Source organism: Pogona vitticeps, chromosome 14 (assembly GCF_051106095.1).
Source record: "Pogona vitticeps strain Pit_001003342236 chromosome 14, PviZW2.1, whole genome shotgun sequence".
Classification (NCBI taxonomy): Eukaryota; Metazoa; Chordata; class Lepidosauria; order Squamata; family Agamidae; genus Pogona; species Pogona vitticeps.
Window position 1 is genome coordinate 13,696,776 of NC_135796.1, and position 17,410 is coordinate 13,714,185.

Below are 17,410 nucleotides of genomic sequence, written 5' to 3' on the forward strand. Positions count from 1 at the left end.
TCCACTTTCTCAGACATTAGACTGAGACATTAGACTATACATGGCTCCCCTGATCAGGTGAGGATAACAATGATTAATTAATAAAGGCTGTGAATAATTATTTCAAGCTGTGAATAATTTCAATTATTGGTCTACAAGGTACCTAGGATTTAAATTAGCAAACATTGGATGCAAAGGAGGGTAGCACAAGTTCAGTACCAGAAGACCGCTTAATTTTCTTTGTACAGTATTTCCAAAAGATGCACACTGACGTGCTAGAGAGACCCACGATCACCCACAATGACATTTTGTTTTGTGGCAAGCAGCTAATTTGTTACACGGCCAATATTAAGCTCCACGCCAAACAGTGAGATGATTTAAAATTAAAACAATATTCTCCTTTGAGAGCAAAGCAAGGGCAGTGTTGTGAGCAGCAATGCCACACCATATAATCAGACGCTATAAAAAGCTTACTTCCCTGGTAAGTGCAAGAGTAGGTGATACCTTTTTATCGATACTAAATAATAATAATTTTTAAAATCATCATACAATATGTGAGCTTTTGTGGATCAAGACCACTTTGTCAGGCTTGTACCAGTGTGAAAAAACTTTAAAAGTCCAAAAGGTCATGGCAAGATGGATTTTGCAGGCACATCCTTCTGAGATGTGAGTCAGGAAAGATGCAGGAAGCAATATGGTTGTTGTTTTAACCCAGCTGTGGGTTGGCTATCACACCCCTCATTCTACAAACAAAGAGGCACAGGCCACGCATGCACACCCCTCCTCATTTGGATCATCATAGCAGACTTAGTGTTGAGACAGATTTCAAACCATTCTGTCCTTGTCTGGGTGTTATCAAGGATTCACTCACTTCTCCCACCACTGCTGCTTTTAGCAAATAAAGGTGGAGAAGATGGAGATGCATCTCCAGTGGTTGGCTCTAAATCAACAGAGTGGAACTTGTTTCATCCTGAGTATCAAATTCAATTGCATAGAAGTTCTTGAGGTTCACACTCCAGGTATAGGTTGGAGGCAAAACATCAGGCACGTTACATTCTGTAAGTCTCTTCCTGCCAGTCACTAAGCCTTAGCAGAAACATTCCCACATTTTCGATCCAGAGATGGGGGAACCTTACACCTTGGAAAGCACCACAAAATGATGATGTCGCAGGGAAAGGAGAATGACCGTCAGGAGAAGCTCAGGGGGCTTTAAGTTTCCAAGGGGAAGTGTCTCTAGGTCAAAGGATCATCATCATCTAAGAACTGCAGAGTTGGAAGGGATCCTATGAATCATGGAGTCCAGCCCCTGTCAAGGATGCCCGGGGGGGGAATCGAACTCCCAACCTCTGGCTCCACAGCCAGAGACCTAAACCACTGAGCTTTCCAGCAGTTCTTAATGAAATTCTTGAAGCATGTGACACATTTGCCTTCAGAAATTCATCTCTGTGACCCTGGCATTTAGCCTTATTCAAGCCCAAAAGCCAAATCTTTCATAGGCAACTCACTCAAAAACATCTATGTTGACCTTAAACTCAGGCTACACAATCAATATCAATTAAGGTGACAGCCAGGGAAAACCTTTGCTTTTTTAAACCTTAGCCTTACAATTCTACATCAGTATCCTGTGCTTTTCCCCCCCTTTCTTTTTTAAACCTCAGCCTACATTTCCCACTGTGATGGCTGACACATTCCAGCTCTACCTGCGCATCACTTTTAAAAAAATAAAATAAAACTGTGTGAGAGACTTTTGCTCTGACCCTATCAAGATGCCCTGCCTGATAAACTGACAGCCACACTCAAGGTTAAGATGTTTGTAACTCCAAATGGCTCCCAGGTGTGCAATAGAGAAATATAAAAAGGAATTTAAAAAACAAAAACAAAAAACGTTTAAACAAAGTGTTCTCCAGCAGCTTGGGCACCAAAGTTTCATTTCACAAGGGAAAGACTGGATTTCACTCCACCAGAAGAAGCAACTTTTGGTTCTTAAACTTCTTAAGTAGTAACCGCTCAGATGACAACTCATTAGGGTGGCCAGTCTTGGTTCAGGGCTTCTGAGCTTCAAGAGTTCATTGCCCTGACTCAGTCACAATGCTAAAACTGTGAAGAAGCTGTCAAAGCAGAACAAGAAATAAACCAGGGTTTCAACAGGAACAAAATGGTGTAGAAAGTCATGGGGGAAAATGTACTAACTCTGATAAGGGGGACATCAGAAAGAGGGTAGGGAAAATACTGGTAATTTCAGCACAGAACTTGGTGCTTAAAAGAGAACTAACGTTAGTCTGGAAGGGCTTTTAGAGATGCAAGGAGGACATTTTCTATCATCTTTATGATCTTAGGTATTATTTCCCCAACTGATCATGGGCTAGCCTCTACCTTTCAGCTTTCAGAGCTATTGTCAAGGGGAACCACATAGGCCACACTGAAGTCCTTGGAGTGAAAACAAATTGTTAATGAAATGAATGAGCCAACATACAACTGACTATAAAAACTGTAGGCAATCTTCCCCTGAAGAAAAAGCAAAACAGCAGACAAATTTGTTGGACACCATATCCTGGAAAGGAAAGGTTGAAGGAGGCCAGGATATTTAGCTTAGTGAAGAGACGGCATCGGAAGCACATGATAGCCATCAGAAAGAGAACTGGAAGGGTTGTCTCAGAGCTTATGATCTGTTTTCTGCTCCTGTAAATATGACCCAACTCACCCAGTTCAAATTGCAAGAGAAGACGTTATGGCTAAACAAGTTTTTCTGATGGCAGGAGCTTCAGAATATGGTGGGCTCTCTTTTATTAGAGGTGTATGTGGCTTGATAGATTTTTCAGGGCTACTTTAGTAATGGATCTCCTGCAGGCGCAGGAGATGGACTAAACTGTGTTCTCTTGTAACTCTATGGTTCTAAGATTCTTTGAAAGAGAAGATCAGGCACTTATCAGCCAGCATCTCATTTCCCCAGACTGAAATGAAGCATAATATCAAAAGAGAAAGAGAGAGAGTGCCTCAAACTGACACACATCAGTAGTAATTTATTGCTCTGCAGAAACCGCCTAGCACGCATCAGTAACACATCTCCCATGGGGTACCTACTATAAATGAGCATATATGAAATAGGTGTTAAACTGAATGCAAGATGCTAACATAAATCAATAACTGTGCACCTTTCAATTAGCAGAAACACCGGAGATTGCAAGAACATATTGGAATGCCTAATTATCAACAATCATAGCTTAGCGTCAGATTCTTGGGAAAAGAGAGAAGTACAACAGCAGTGGGCAAAAATGTCCCTGGCCTGACATGCATGGAAGGGCCTTTTATCAATATTGAGAGATGGGATGTTCCACCTGAAGGTGGGGAACAATGCAACATTCAGCTAATATTCAGCTGCTGGGGGTGTCCCAGTGCAGTCCTATGTCTACTGAAAAAAAAAAAGTGTCATTAAGTTCAGTGGGACTTATTCCCAAGTAAATAGTATAGGACTGCAGTCCCGATCTTCAAAAGAACTGGTACCAAGAATCCAGAAGCATGATAAAATGTTTCATCGATAAACCAGTGAAGTTTCTAGCAACGTCCACCCCATCTTTGTCAAAAGTAATAATCACTGGCTATCCTCTGCTTGTCTGCTCAGAAGTAAATCCCACTGTTTTTTAAATGGGGCTTATTCTTAAATAAACAAGTGAAAGGCAATTAGTTACGATATTACCACTGAATGCAACAATGATAAATAACGAAATGTAACAAAAAGGAAAAGACAAACACCAAACATCCAGCAACAGAGCCCGTACAAAGCTTAGTTCAAAACAGGAGTGACACATGGCGCCCAGATCCCAAAGCTGGTTCAGCAAATGAGAAGAGCACAAACATAAATATACACAAAGCGAATCTGTTTATGCCTTACAACACTCATAATGAAAAAGGCCTTCTGAAAGTTAAAAACAACAGCAAAACTCAAACCACAAGGCAGTAACATTAGCAACGTACAGTAGTTACTGACAGAAATGTAAGCAATTTAAGTAGAAAGAAGACATCTCTCTCTTAACATAATTTCTTTATGATTATACATGGCAGGAAACACAAATGAAAGGTTGCAACAACATAAGGGAGACTGACTGATTGATTGATTGATTTTGCTTTCTACTTCTATGCCGCCCCATTATTATTATCACTATCTGGGCAGTTCACAACAAACAATAAAATCACCACGTAATAAATAAAGAAAATACAGTAGACGTCATTAGCCATCTTCTGTAGCTAAAAAGATATGCACGTCAGCTTGACTAGTTTAACTCTGGCCGTGCGGGCCTGTCCTTGCAGACTGGTGGAAGCGCAGGTAGTGCAAAACGTAAGTATAAGATGGGACTGCAAGGCTGGCAAAAGGGAGATGCCAGTTTCTAAGCTCAGTTTAGAAATCAGTTTTAACTTTAAAAAAACAACAAAAAAGGTCCAAAGAAGTTACTGCTGTTGCCACTTCCAACATACAGTGACCCTAAGTGGGTTTTTCAAGGTATATGAAAGGTAGTGGTGACCTTAGCATTACATCCCTCTCTATCGAATCTCCATGGCCAAGCAGGGATTTGAATATAAGTTTCCTGAGTCCTAATTTGAGACACTTGCATGCTATACCACAATAGCTCACAGAGTCACTAGGAGGCCAAAATTATTCATGCTGCCTCTAGCAAAGCTTCCTGCATTTTTACCTTTGCATGGAGTGGGGCTTCCCTCTTCTGTGCTTGGTGCAGAAAGGAAGCAGACTGCCAAAGGATGGTAGAGAGAATTGGACAATCCCACATACTCGCTCACCTGCATGCAAATTCTCATCGCCTATGGCGATCAGAGAAGTGTTTAAATAAGAAGCTGTTTGAAAGTCCTAAGCAGCTTAGGACTGAATAGATAAAGTACGTTTTCTTTATATAGGAGCCTACAGGGCTTTTAAGGTCATCTTCCACAATTGTCCCTAAAACACTGAGGCTGGCAAACCTTCTTTTCCAAGATCACTCCAAAGCTCTTCCATGATCCTGGAAAAAAGAACCCCTAAACATTCAAACCTCACATCTGATCTGTAAGACTGCCAGCATTTTTCATTTAAGCCCGCCACAAAAAAGACAGCTTCATTCCAGGCAAGCAATGAAGGGATAGAGAAAGATTCCATCGAAGTACTTGGAGATTTTTTTTTAAAGAAGAAGAATATTTTCTGGGAAAGCCTCTTTTTTAAAAAAAAAAAAGTCATGTATTCCCTCCAGCTACATTTCTCAGGTCTCTCTTGGGTAAAAATTCTTGTAATGATTCTACAGAGTTTCCCCCCACTCCCTTGCTCACTCTCTATCCTTTACTCTCCCTACAGGCTCTCACACAGATTGGCCAGTGCCTCTCTGTGGGGCAACCTCTCTCCCACCCACCCCAACCACCCCCGTGCCACCTCCTGACAGGCCGCTCTGTGTGGCTATTAAAACTCCCACAGGTGTCAGGCTGTCCGTCAGAGAGGAAATGATCCCTTTTTTAAGCCATCAGTATTTCCTCTGGTGACGGCAGTAAATGCCCAGCGAGCCCGCTTGCAGAATTACTGTCAGCGGAAAAGCGTGTCAAGGAGCAAGGGAGCTTAAATGATTGAAAGGAAGCTGGGGCTCTCTTGCCAGGTAGATGAAATGAAGCATATTGCCAGCACACACGCACAGCCTGCCTTTTCCAGTTGACAAGGATGCTAAAGAGAGAGAGAGAGAGAGAAAGAGATCTCCATTCCCTAGAAGGTCGTCTTTTGACAAGGTCTTTATTAAAAGATGCTTTGGGATGCAGGTCTTTCAAGCAGAGGCTCAAAGATCAACCAGCCAGTGAGAGAGAGAGAGAGAGAGAGAAAGAGAGAGAGAGAGAAAGACCATTGTGGTTTAGTTTCCAGTCTGCCCTGCTTCTGATCTCAACAACCCCTCTAGCTTCCTTCTCAGCCTCTGAATCCAATCCGCCTTTCTGCCCTTTGTTCCTTTCCCCCTCTTTAGAAATCTGTCACAGAAAGCAGTCATGTTTTTTTTTCTGTTTGATCTGCTTTAGTGTAAGGAATGAAACCTTTTATTCTTTCTCTTACTAATGTCTCAGAGTGAGTTATTGAGACTGTAAGTGCCAGTCAATGAGAAGAAAAAAAAAGGGTGGGTTAATCTGGGGGAAGCTAATCTGCTCTATGAATCCCTGCACTTCTGCTGCACTGCTAGAAGAATTTAACCAGAACTCTGCTACATAAGAAGGAGTGGGGCACTACCAAAAGGTACCCCAGGCCTGCTATACAGGAGAGGCTGTAGATCCCCAGTGTGATGTAATGGATACCTTGTCAGGTTAGAGCAGGAGAGTCATGGGTTCAAACCCATGCTTAGCCATGAAAACCCACTAGGGGTGGCAATGGTAAACCATTCCTTTTACATTTCATATATTTCAAAAGCCCCTAAGTCAGAAATGACTTGATGGCAGGTAACAACATTTCATATCGCCAAATAACCATATGCCCCAGCTCCAACTCAAGAACTCTGCAGAAGGCTGACTTTGCTTCAGCTTGCCTTGTGCACTTAGAACTTGTCGTGTGCAGCCATTATGCTGAATTTTAAATGTTTATAAAAGGGCTACAGTGATCATTCATAAATCCCTGTTGATATCCACATAAGCACCCTGTCCCTGAAAAACTAACAGCTACAGTGGGGTCTTTTCTATGGGAAATGACAGGAGAGAGACGGGTATTTGCTGCAAGCAAACCTACCCTTTTCAGTACGTTGTGCTCCAGTTCTACAAAGGACTTCCTTCATGACCTCCTCTAAGAGAAAACCAAAATAACATATACTTTGATTAAAGGGTCCCACCTCTTGCAAATTTGGGCTAACAGCCACATCTGGATGCGAATAAATGTTACTATGTTTTTAATGATACATGAAAAGCACCATTTAGTTAGGGGCTATTGGGGGCGGCGGTAGGTGGCTTCCTTCCCTAAACAAATTCCTTGAAATGAAAGGTCACCTACAAACATAGCCTTTGCATGGAGCAAATACCCTGCTCAGTTCCTGGCATCTCCTGGAGCTCAGTGAGTTAGGCATCTGGCGGTGGAGCAAAGGGCTGGGGCTTCAGTTCCTAGCGGTGCCTCCTGGGAGAAGAGTCAGCTTGTGTAGCCCCGGGCAAGCTGCACAGTCCCAAGGCACTCCCAAAATAAGGGAATGGGAAACCACTTCTGAGTGCCGTCTATCTAGAAGACCCTGAAAAGGACTGCCAGGTCAGAATTGACTTGACGGCACAAGATGATGATGATGATTAATATCTGAAGTGTAACTTCATTGTCACACACTATCACTCGATACACTTCATTTCCCCCAACATCACGGCTCAAAATCCCCATCACGTACATATAACCATAGGTACATCTTCCTGCCTACTTAGGATAACTATTCATCTCACAAAACAGCCCTTCTAAATGCTGATACCATAGCAATCTTGTTTCTCTAAAATCCATACATAATGTGTTTTCAGGTTGATTCCACTTTATGGCAATCCTGTCCAATGTTTTTTTAGTTCTAGATTGCTAGGTAAAGCTCACTTAAGTTTGCCATTCCCTTCTCCCGGGACTGTGCAGCTTCTTCACAGCGGCTCTCCTCCTGGAAGTCCCACTGGGGAACTGAACTCCCAACCTCCAGCTCTACAGCTATTCCCACTGGAATCAAAGGGATACTTTACAACTAACCTGCCCCACTGATTTCAACAGTACTTGAGGTCAACCAACTTAGTCTTTCTTGAAATCTCAGACTGGCATCCTAATGAGTCCTGGCAAACCAGAATGTTCTGCCAGTATAATCATGTTAGACACGCACACTTGTTGCACAACCAGAATTTCTTCCTGAAAATAAAACAATATCCTTTTCCACAGTAAGATAGTGGATGCCTGGCTTAAGCAAGGGAGAAAAAACTCAAGCTGACATGCTACTGAAACAGGATTCCAGCCTTAACCTCTGCCTCCGAACCCTTCAACATCCGAAATGTAAGAAGATTCTATTCCTTCTGCAGCAGAAGAGCAACTTGGCTACCCCTTAGGAAAGGGTACAGAGATGAGAGCGAACCCTGTTTTAGCAACCTTTGCATACACTCCGGTTGAAGCACATTTTTACTGTTAAATGCACATTACATAAAGCTACTTTTTCAATACGAATTCAGAACCATATTATTATATCCCTTTGCTCATTTTTTTTAAACAACTTCACCACAACCAGCTAAAAGGCAGGAGTCACAAGACAATTTATAATCCTGCTATAGTAAATAGCCAGAAGGGCTGCTGTCTTCCATTTATTTTCTATGGCTTTAGCTTTTAAAAACGCAGCTGTGAAATACAAAATTCTCTGAAAACTGCAGCATGTATGTGTCCAGAATCAGATTTCTTATAATAAAGGCTATTTTATTGCTCCAACGTTTCCCTGGAAGATACCATATGTCTGGATACATATGGGTCTCTAAAACAACAACAACAACAACAACAACAATAATAATGATGATGATGATGATGTTTCTGTGTGGGCTGGCTAGAAATTGGACAGAACTGCAGAACCCAACCTCAACACGAATGAACTCCAACCTTCTTGGGTACACTTGTGTGTGATCAGCTTTTTTTAAAAATGGGGGAAAGTTTGTGACCTTTACCCAGACTACACATACCCCTACACACCTCCTCACAAGTGATTTTTTTTTAAAAAAAATCTTACGATTTAGACATGACACATTTACTACCATGTCTGGTTTAGCCCCTAGAATCCTTGAGTCATAACCTCTGGAAGTCAAACAGATACTGGTGTGTTCTACTTACAAGTTGTATTGTCTATGGCTATTAGCTCACTGTTTTTTAATTTGTTGGTACAGATTCCCAAGGGAAGGCGCTGAGACTCGCAGATAGATTGCCATTTGTTTATCCGATGTCCACTTCAAGAAGTAACAGCTTTAGAAGTGCACGTCAATGGTCAGGGCTTCAGTTGTTGATTCTGCATCCCAGGACGGACTCAGCGCATAAGTTGTGCGCTCTCCTTTGAGACTGGATTGCCACTCGAAAAGCCTCACATTCTGCATCCAGTAACCTAAACCATCTATTAAATCCTATTTACATTTACACTGCTTCTAAAAACTGTTTATTAGCACATCAGGGAGAACTAGGGGAAAAAATTGTCTTTGCCAAAAAAAAGAACCACAGTCTGAAGGGAAGAGAGAGGACGTTATTTTTTTCAAGGCAGTAAATCTGTCACACGGCGTCTGCTTCTCTCTGCCTGCCTGCCTGCTCCCCAGCCCAGTTTCATCTTGAATCACTGATGATTTACAAGAGCGACTCTCAAGAAGAACAACTGTGTCTCATTAACACCATGCCAGCTGGCGCCACATACGGCTTTCAGTCCCAATTTCGCCTAAGTGCATCCTAGATGTTTAACATTTAGATGGCAGAGTCTGGCCAAAATCACAGTCCTTAATTAGAGAGAAATACAGTATCACCCCCCCCCACACACACACCCCTGCTTTTTCTATGTGTTGGGCAAGAAGAAGGGAAGGAATATTTTGATCATGGTTGGCAGTATCTTGTGTTGTAAAGTCTCAGGGGAATGATTCACACATGGAAAAATGGACTGGCCCAACATGAAGGCCAGCATACAGAAATGGAAGTGTATCTGGGGATGCGGAGTGCTGCTGCAGCTGCTAACTGTGGTCAGCATTTTTGGTCACCATGGAAGTGTGTCTTCACACCACAGATCCTCTAGAATTTCAACATAAAACACAACCCACAAGAACTGCAAGCTTGAGAAGACACGGCTGATAATGCAATAAGATACTGTGGAGAAAGACACAAGACCAGCAGGTGTAACTCAGCCTTCCCGAGTCACTTCCTTTTTTTCTACAGCAGGAGTAATATCTAAGCCCGGATTGGTGAATCGGTAGGAAGACAGACAAGTTGAAATAGAGTCAATCGAACACTAACTACACCATCGCACAGGCGTACAGAGCTGTAGCTTATAGGGCATAAATGCCACCATGATGACATCCTGGGAGAGTTTGTAGGACATTCTAGTATTCTGAAATGGTTAAAACAGAAGCATTTTTTTGAGCCCATGCAGCAATCTTTAGCACATCAAGAGTTGGGGCCCAGTTACACTTCACCTTGAGGGAGAGAAGCAATTGGGGACCCTATCCACTAAAGCCAAGATGTGTAACAGTAGCGTCAGGACTTTTGATTACAGAGTCCACTAAGAATCCTCTAGACCAGTGGTTCCTAACCTTGGAGCACCAAATGTTCTTGGACTAAAACTCCAAGAAGCCTTCGCCACTAGCTGTGCTGGCCTGGATTTCTGGGAGTTGCTTTCCAAGAACATCTGGGGGCCAAAGTTGGGAACCACTGGCACAAACCATCAAATCTCAATTTTTCACTCTCTAGATCAGTGGTTTCCATCCTCGGGTCCCCAGATGATTTTGGATTAAAACTCCCAGATGCCTTCACCACTAGCTGTGCTGGCCTGGATTTATGGGAGCTGCAGTCCAAGAACATCTGGAGACCCAATGCTGGGAACCATTGCTCTAGGCAGAATTCTGAGAGATGCAGCCCAGAACCAGAAGTCTAAAGACCAGCCTGTACTTACCTCCTTTGGTGCTTTCTTTAGCCTGTTTCTACTTTCAAAAATAAGAAAGCTGCACCAGAAGTGGTACTTCTTTGAGAGGCACCATCTATGGTACCCAATGGGCAATGAGACTAAGACTCCCAGGAAGACCTACACCAAGACAGTTTCCTTGTTTCTGAAAGTAGAAACAGGATGAAGAAGGCACCGATGGAGGTCAAAGCAACTCATCTTTAGACTTGCGTCCCTGGGCATGAACCTCCCAAAATTTTCAGCATAAGAGTCCAAAACAGAACAAAAAACGAAACAAAAAATCCCATCCCTGTATAGTCCATGAAACCTAAGGCAACCACCTTACCCAATAGCAGGGCTGGCCTCAGGAACGACAACTCCTGTCTGAGAGCTGTTCAAGATCTCTTCTAAGAACATGGAACAAGAGGTTTCACTCTCTTTGTCCTCCTTGACAAGACATACAATATACACTTCAACGAGAGAAGATGTAAAATATTCACCTCAGGTGGGGGCAGGTAGACAAACACACAAGCAGACACCATGCCCAACTTTGGGAGGCCAAGGAGAATCTCTCAAAAGTAGGCCCAGCAAGCTTTCTTTCTCCAACCTCCATCTCGGCTGAGCCCGTTGCTAAGCAACTAAGTGGGCCTTATCTGGGAAATGCATCCTCTTCCTTTTGCTAACCAGCTAGAAGAGCTGTTGAAAGGACCAGGTTCTTTCTCCCCCCCCCCCCAAGGACTTTGCTTCTAATTTGTGCGCATCTTAATCATTTGACACCTGCAAAGAATACCATAGCCGCCTGCAAGGGGGGGGAGACTGTTATTACAATACAGAAGATGGGGAAAACCCCGGCCTGACCTTGGTTCAAAAACAATAAAAACAAACAAACCTTGCTAACAATACCAGCAACCACAACTATAAAATAAATTTTTAAAAAAAGAAAATCCCTGGAAAGGTAGAAAAAGAAGTTCCCCGTGTCAGGGTCAAATATAGAGAGATTAAAGAATCTCTTTGAACAAGGGAAGTTTACAGAATGGCTTCAGAGGAAGAGAGGCATCGGGGGTAATATCAGAGGTATCAATGAACGTTTGGCCAAGGGCCATGTAAACACAGTGCTTGGCAGTACAAATACCACCCTCCACTGTGAAGTTCAAAGAGAAGTCTCTTCTTTATCAGCAGCCAGAGACTATGCTCTTTAAGGCTTTGGCTGTTTTGTTTTGTGTTGTTTTTTTTTAACTGCACACACATATACACCACAGAGAAAGAGAAAGAGCAAGGACAATTTTTATTTCCAGAGTTTGTTCTTTACAGGCAGACCGCTGAGACATGCTGGAGGCAGCAAGATAAATGCTCACTTCAAAAGGCACTTCCTTCTTCTCGCACACCTCCAACTGTATCCCAAACTACACTTGGAACTGTCTTGATGGTTGATGTTGTTGTTGGCCGGTTGGTTTTACATGAGAAGCATGGAATTGTAGAGTGGGACTGGGGCTACGTCCCCATTTGTTGTTCTGGGACCCTCACGTCACTCCCGACTTTTGACAAACCCCCTGAATGAGCCATCTCCAAAATGTCCTGTCCTCAACAGCCCTGCTCAGCTTTTGTAAACTCAAGCCTGTGGCTTCCTTTAGGGTGTCAACCCATCTCATGTTTGATTTTCCTCTTTTCCTGCTCCCTTCTACCTTTTCTAGCATTATGGTCTTTTCTACAGAATCCTGTCTTCTCATGTTGTGCCCGAAGTAGGCCAGCCTCAGCCTCATCTTTTTTGACCCCAGAGATAGTTCAGGCTTGACTTGATCTACAACCCACTTGTTTGTCTTTCTGGCAGTCCAGAGTATCCCCAAAGCTCTCCTCCAGCACCACGTTTTAAATGAATCAATTTACTTCCTGTCAGTTTTTTTTAACTGTCCAGCTTTCACACATATACACAGTGACATGGTCATACCTGTCCATGCTGCATATATACATCACATGTGACAGGCATGCAAAGAACACAGGAAGTTGGTTGAACATGGCTGGAAAGTTTGCTGTGAGAGTAGGTTGCCAGATCGCTCCTGACGGATATTCCAACTGATCATTCAGAGGGAGCTTCTGAAATCTGGCTGGGAAGGAGGTCTGTTGCATGGAATTAAGAGTGGTCCACCCATGAGTTTAATAACAAAGAGGCAAATTTGTTCTGGATATTTTGATGCCAAAAAAAAAAAATGGAAAGAGGTAAGCAGATTCCAGAAAGAAGTGTGTTACAAAGCTAAGGTTAAGCCGAGACACTTGAAAGCAAATTGGGTTTAAAGGAAAACTTAGTTCATTTGAAGTACTGTACGGTGCTGGAGAACAGCTTAGCGGATACCCTGGACTTCTAGAAAAGACGAGCAAGTGGGTCCTAGATGAAATCAAGCCTGAACTTTCTCTAGAAGGCAAAATGTTGAAACGGAGGCTGCCGTATTTTGGACACGCCGTGAGTCATTTTTTTATGCATCTACAATGTTCGGCATGCACAGTTTGTGTGGGGTGGGTGGGTGGAAATGGTCTTAGGGTTACAGCTGCAAGACATCGTATGAAACAATACAGCCCCGCCTGTCTCAGTTTGAACTACAGGCAGAAGTTCCACAACCTCTGCCCTTTTCAATCAGTTCTGCCTGGTTCTTTCACTCTCTTCTTTACATCTGCTAGTGGGGGGGGGGGGTTGGAATGCAAAAATTATCCATTCACAAGTTACTACTCCAAGTGGTTTTGAGGCCACCCACAAGCTTGGGCAGTCTCTTTGAGTTTACAGAACACATATTTTGGAATCGTTCTACTATACCATTTGCTGGCAAGCCCTCTTTCAGGATGAGGGGGACGGAGTGGAAATTTCATTATGCATCAAGGATAACCTTCCCAGTTGTGATCTGATCCTAGCTTTGGGATTTCCCCTTGGTGAGAACCCTTGAGGGAGCAACTTCAAAATAAAAGTAAAGCCATTAATGAATGCAGCAGAGGGCTGATCTAAGCAAATAAGAATGAAATTGCTGGCAAGATATACCACCCATGTTATAAAGCTGGCCTGGATAGCATCTGCACTGAGTACAGAAAGTATATTTATCCCACTGCTTGCTCTTGGCCATGTCGGTTGTGTCAACAGCAGGAGATACCTCCACAAGGAGTTTTAAAATCCCAAGAGACTGAGAGCAAGGCAAAAAAAACCCTCCCCTTTGTGAACGCGCGCACACACACACATACAAAAGATCTCTGTAATTTGTATAAAATTATTCTACTCTTCTTCCCCTTTCCAGAACAAAGCATGCACAAACACAAAATCAAGCACAGAAAAGACAAGCTGGTGGTTAAGAAAAAGATTCAAATGCACCCAGTTTTCTTTTTTTAAACAAATCTTAAATGAAGGCACAGCATCCTAATTCTGGATAATTTATTTATTTATGTTTATTTATTTAAAACTTTACCCTGCCCATCTAGTGACCTGGCCACTACTCAGGGTGTGTGTGCTGAAAATATCATAAAACTACAATAAAAATCATATTAAAACGTCAGACAAAGGAAAACTGAATCTCTCTCTATAAAATAGCTAATATAAAAAGATACAAAAGATGGTGGCAATTTCCCAGAATGTGTGCTATTGAATGTACTGCGAAATCTGTGCAAAAACTTAGTCTCTCCCCCAACCCCCATTGTTCAGTCTTGTGGAAAACACTGTCCCCCATGCCAGAACAATATTCCACATTTTTTGCAAGAAAAAATCAACAATTTTTCTGTGCTATCCATGAAGTGGTGGGCGCCCAGCCTGATGAAGTGGGATTTTCTCCACAAAACCTTGCAATTTGTTTGATTTTTGTAGGGGTTCAATAAAGGCATTGCCCTATTCTGGCTTCTGTGGAATCTTAAAAACCGCATGGCTTTGTCTTAATTTTCAGGACATTCCTCTCTATTTTCACTAGTGAAGAGAGGGAGTGGCAGATCCTCATCTCAGCCTACAAGAATGGCAGAGGAGATTTACATCCCGAGTCTATGTTTTTGTCCTTATCCTCCAGCTCCTCAATCACAACATGACAACTGATGCCCAGAAGCACTGAGTACACATTTGGATCAGGCAGCCCACAGTTCAATAAGCCACTGGCGTGATTTGCAGCTGCCTCCATCACACAAGCCCACTCAAACCTGGAAGGGCCACTTGTATTTCCCACTATAATGGTGGCCAAAGAAGCAGGTCATAATAGGGACTGTAATTGCCTTTGCCTTATTTCTTGATGCTTCTACTTCCCACCCAGGAACTGAATCAGACTGCTTGGGAAGTAGGATAGTCAATGGTCCAAGGTCCAAGCTGCCCCTTAATTCAGGAGGTGAGGATCAGGCTTAATAATAATGGAATTCACAAATGAGAAGCAATGTAATGCCATGGTTGCTGTGCTGGAGCGGGGCTTGGGAAAGCCAGGATCAAGTATCTTCTAAGGCAGGGGTGTCCAACATTTCACCTTCCCTGGGCCACATTAGAAGATGAAAATTTGGTTTGGGTCGCAGATAAATTTGGTTTGGGCCACATGGGGGGGGCAGCCCTAGTCATCCTCCGCAGCCCTGCTCCAAGTGCACTTACCGGCAGCCGCAATCTCAGACAGCAGAGGCTGCCAGCTTCGACTCCGGTGGCTTTATGGGGCCGGGAGGGGGTCCACCTATTGATGGGAATGGCACAATGCAGTCACACAGCCCCCCTCTCCCCTCCCACTCCTTCCTTCCTTCCCTCTTCCCCCCCCCCATTGTGACATGCCCTAGCCGTATTCCGGCCGCATGCGCCGGCAGTGTAACTTGAAACTTTGGAATTTCTTTAAAAATAAAAAAATTGCACTGGGCCGCATTATGAGCCAACCTGGGCCGCATGCGGCCCTTGGGCCACAGGTTGGACAAGCCTGTTCTAAGGGATGAAACCCAGTGTCTGTGGGCCACTCACTTTGATTCTGCCTAATCTATCACAGGGCTGTTATGACGATTAAGTGAGGAGGAAGATAGCCAAGAAAATCACAGGGAAAGGCGGGACAGTAATGGAACTAGTGAAAAAGCAATAAGCTGGGCTGCTGCTGTGGATGGAGTGCCAGACTAGAGACCTGGGTTCAAATCTGCAATCAGCCGTAGAAACTCACAGGGAGGGGGTGGCAATAGTAAACCACTCCCTGAGTATCTTGTTGGGAGTTTTTAGAACCTTGCATGTTGCATATAGTAGGTGTAACTGGGAAGGCTATTTCTGGGCTGGGGTGACAGTCAATCTATCGAGCACTAACCAATAATTCTTTCCTGCCTCTGAATTCAAAGAGAGCCCCCACCTTCCTGCTAAATGTTTTCTTTAATCTGTTGGAAGTCAGTTTATTATTTTGTCTGCTGTTGAACTATTCACAAATGTAAGTAGTGAGACATTTTCATTTTTGTTGTACTGCAAATGTCTCAGGGTGAGTTCTTGAGACTTTAAGTGCCAGTTAATGAGAAAAGAGGTGGACTATCTGAGGAATTTGAAAACATTCTCCTCTGTGAGCCTCTGTACTTCTGCTGCTTATCAAAAGGAGAATTTTAACCAGAAATTCCAAAACTCTGCAACATATCCTATATATCTCAAGAACTCTACTAGGAACTCTCTCTCTCTCTCTCTCTCTCTCTCACACACACACACACACACACACACACAGAGAGAGAGAGAGACAGAGACAGAGACAGAGACTCACTCTCTCACACACCAAACTATTTGGTTAACCATAGGCCTAGTTCAAGGTTCAGCTTCCCAATATAGGAGGGCCTGAGGCAATATGTTTGAATCCTTCAAGGGATGCTATCCTTAGGAAAAGGCAGCACTTTGCAAAATGGATCTGGATCTTGACTTTGAAGAGGAGAACTTCACAGGTCCAAGGGCTATACAGTATAATTTTATCCTAGGGACAGGAAGCAGGAAGGGGTCTGAAAAAGAAAAGCAGCAGAAGTGTTCCCTCAAAAGCATCAGGGGGAACAATAAGACTTTGGTAGTGGTGCTTAATTGTAAACCAGGACCTGATGCCAACATTTCCTGGCCAGGAGCTCCTCCCATTGTGGTAAAGCCAAATCAAGGAGCTGGAATGCCCTTAAGGAGAAGCAGCTACCGAATTCCGCTTAAGATAATTGCTGCAAGCAGGCTTTGTGCAGTATGTCATGCACACCCCCACCCCTACCCTTTAGGGAAATCCATTAATAACACTTAATCTGGAATAAGGCATTAGCAAACTGGACCTTTCTCCATTCAGGGCGGGAGACTCAGGCACTAAAATGAAATCCACCTGCGATTCAAGAAAAGATTCCTCCTGTCTGCTTTGGATAAGGAGAAAAATTATACAGTAATCCAGGTTTGCTAGCAATGGAAATAAACAAAGAAGAAAATAAGCATAGATGTTTATATATTGAACATGGTGAACGAGACAGAAGAAGCAGATGGGGGAGGATTTCTCCTATCAATGCCGCTTTTAGGGGTTATTACCGTAAATGGGTAGCACTGCGGGTTAAACCACTGGACTATCGATCAAAAGGTTGGCAGTTCAAATCCACCTGCCAAGGTGAGCTCCCGTTGCTTGTCCCAGCTCCTGCCAATCTAGCAGTTCAAAAGGATGCAAATGCCAGTAGATGAATAGGTACCACCTTGATGGGAAGGTAACAGCATTCCATGTCTAGTCATGCCAGCCATGTGACCATGGAAACTGTCTATGGACAAACGCCGGCTCTTTGGCTTATAAACAGGGATGACCACCGGCCCCTAGAGTCGGACACGACTGGACTTAATTGTCAAGGGGTACCTTTACCTTTACCTACCATATCAAAGAATTCAGAACATTTCT

General features: G+C 43.3%; 1 protein-coding gene across 29 annotated transcripts in view; it reads right to left on the reverse strand.

The window, feature by feature from the left end:
- Positions 1 to 17,410, reverse strand: part of FBRSL1 (fibrosin like 1) — a 724,755-nt gene that overhangs the window by 510,134 nt on the left and 197,211 nt on the right. The window lies entirely within an intron of this gene.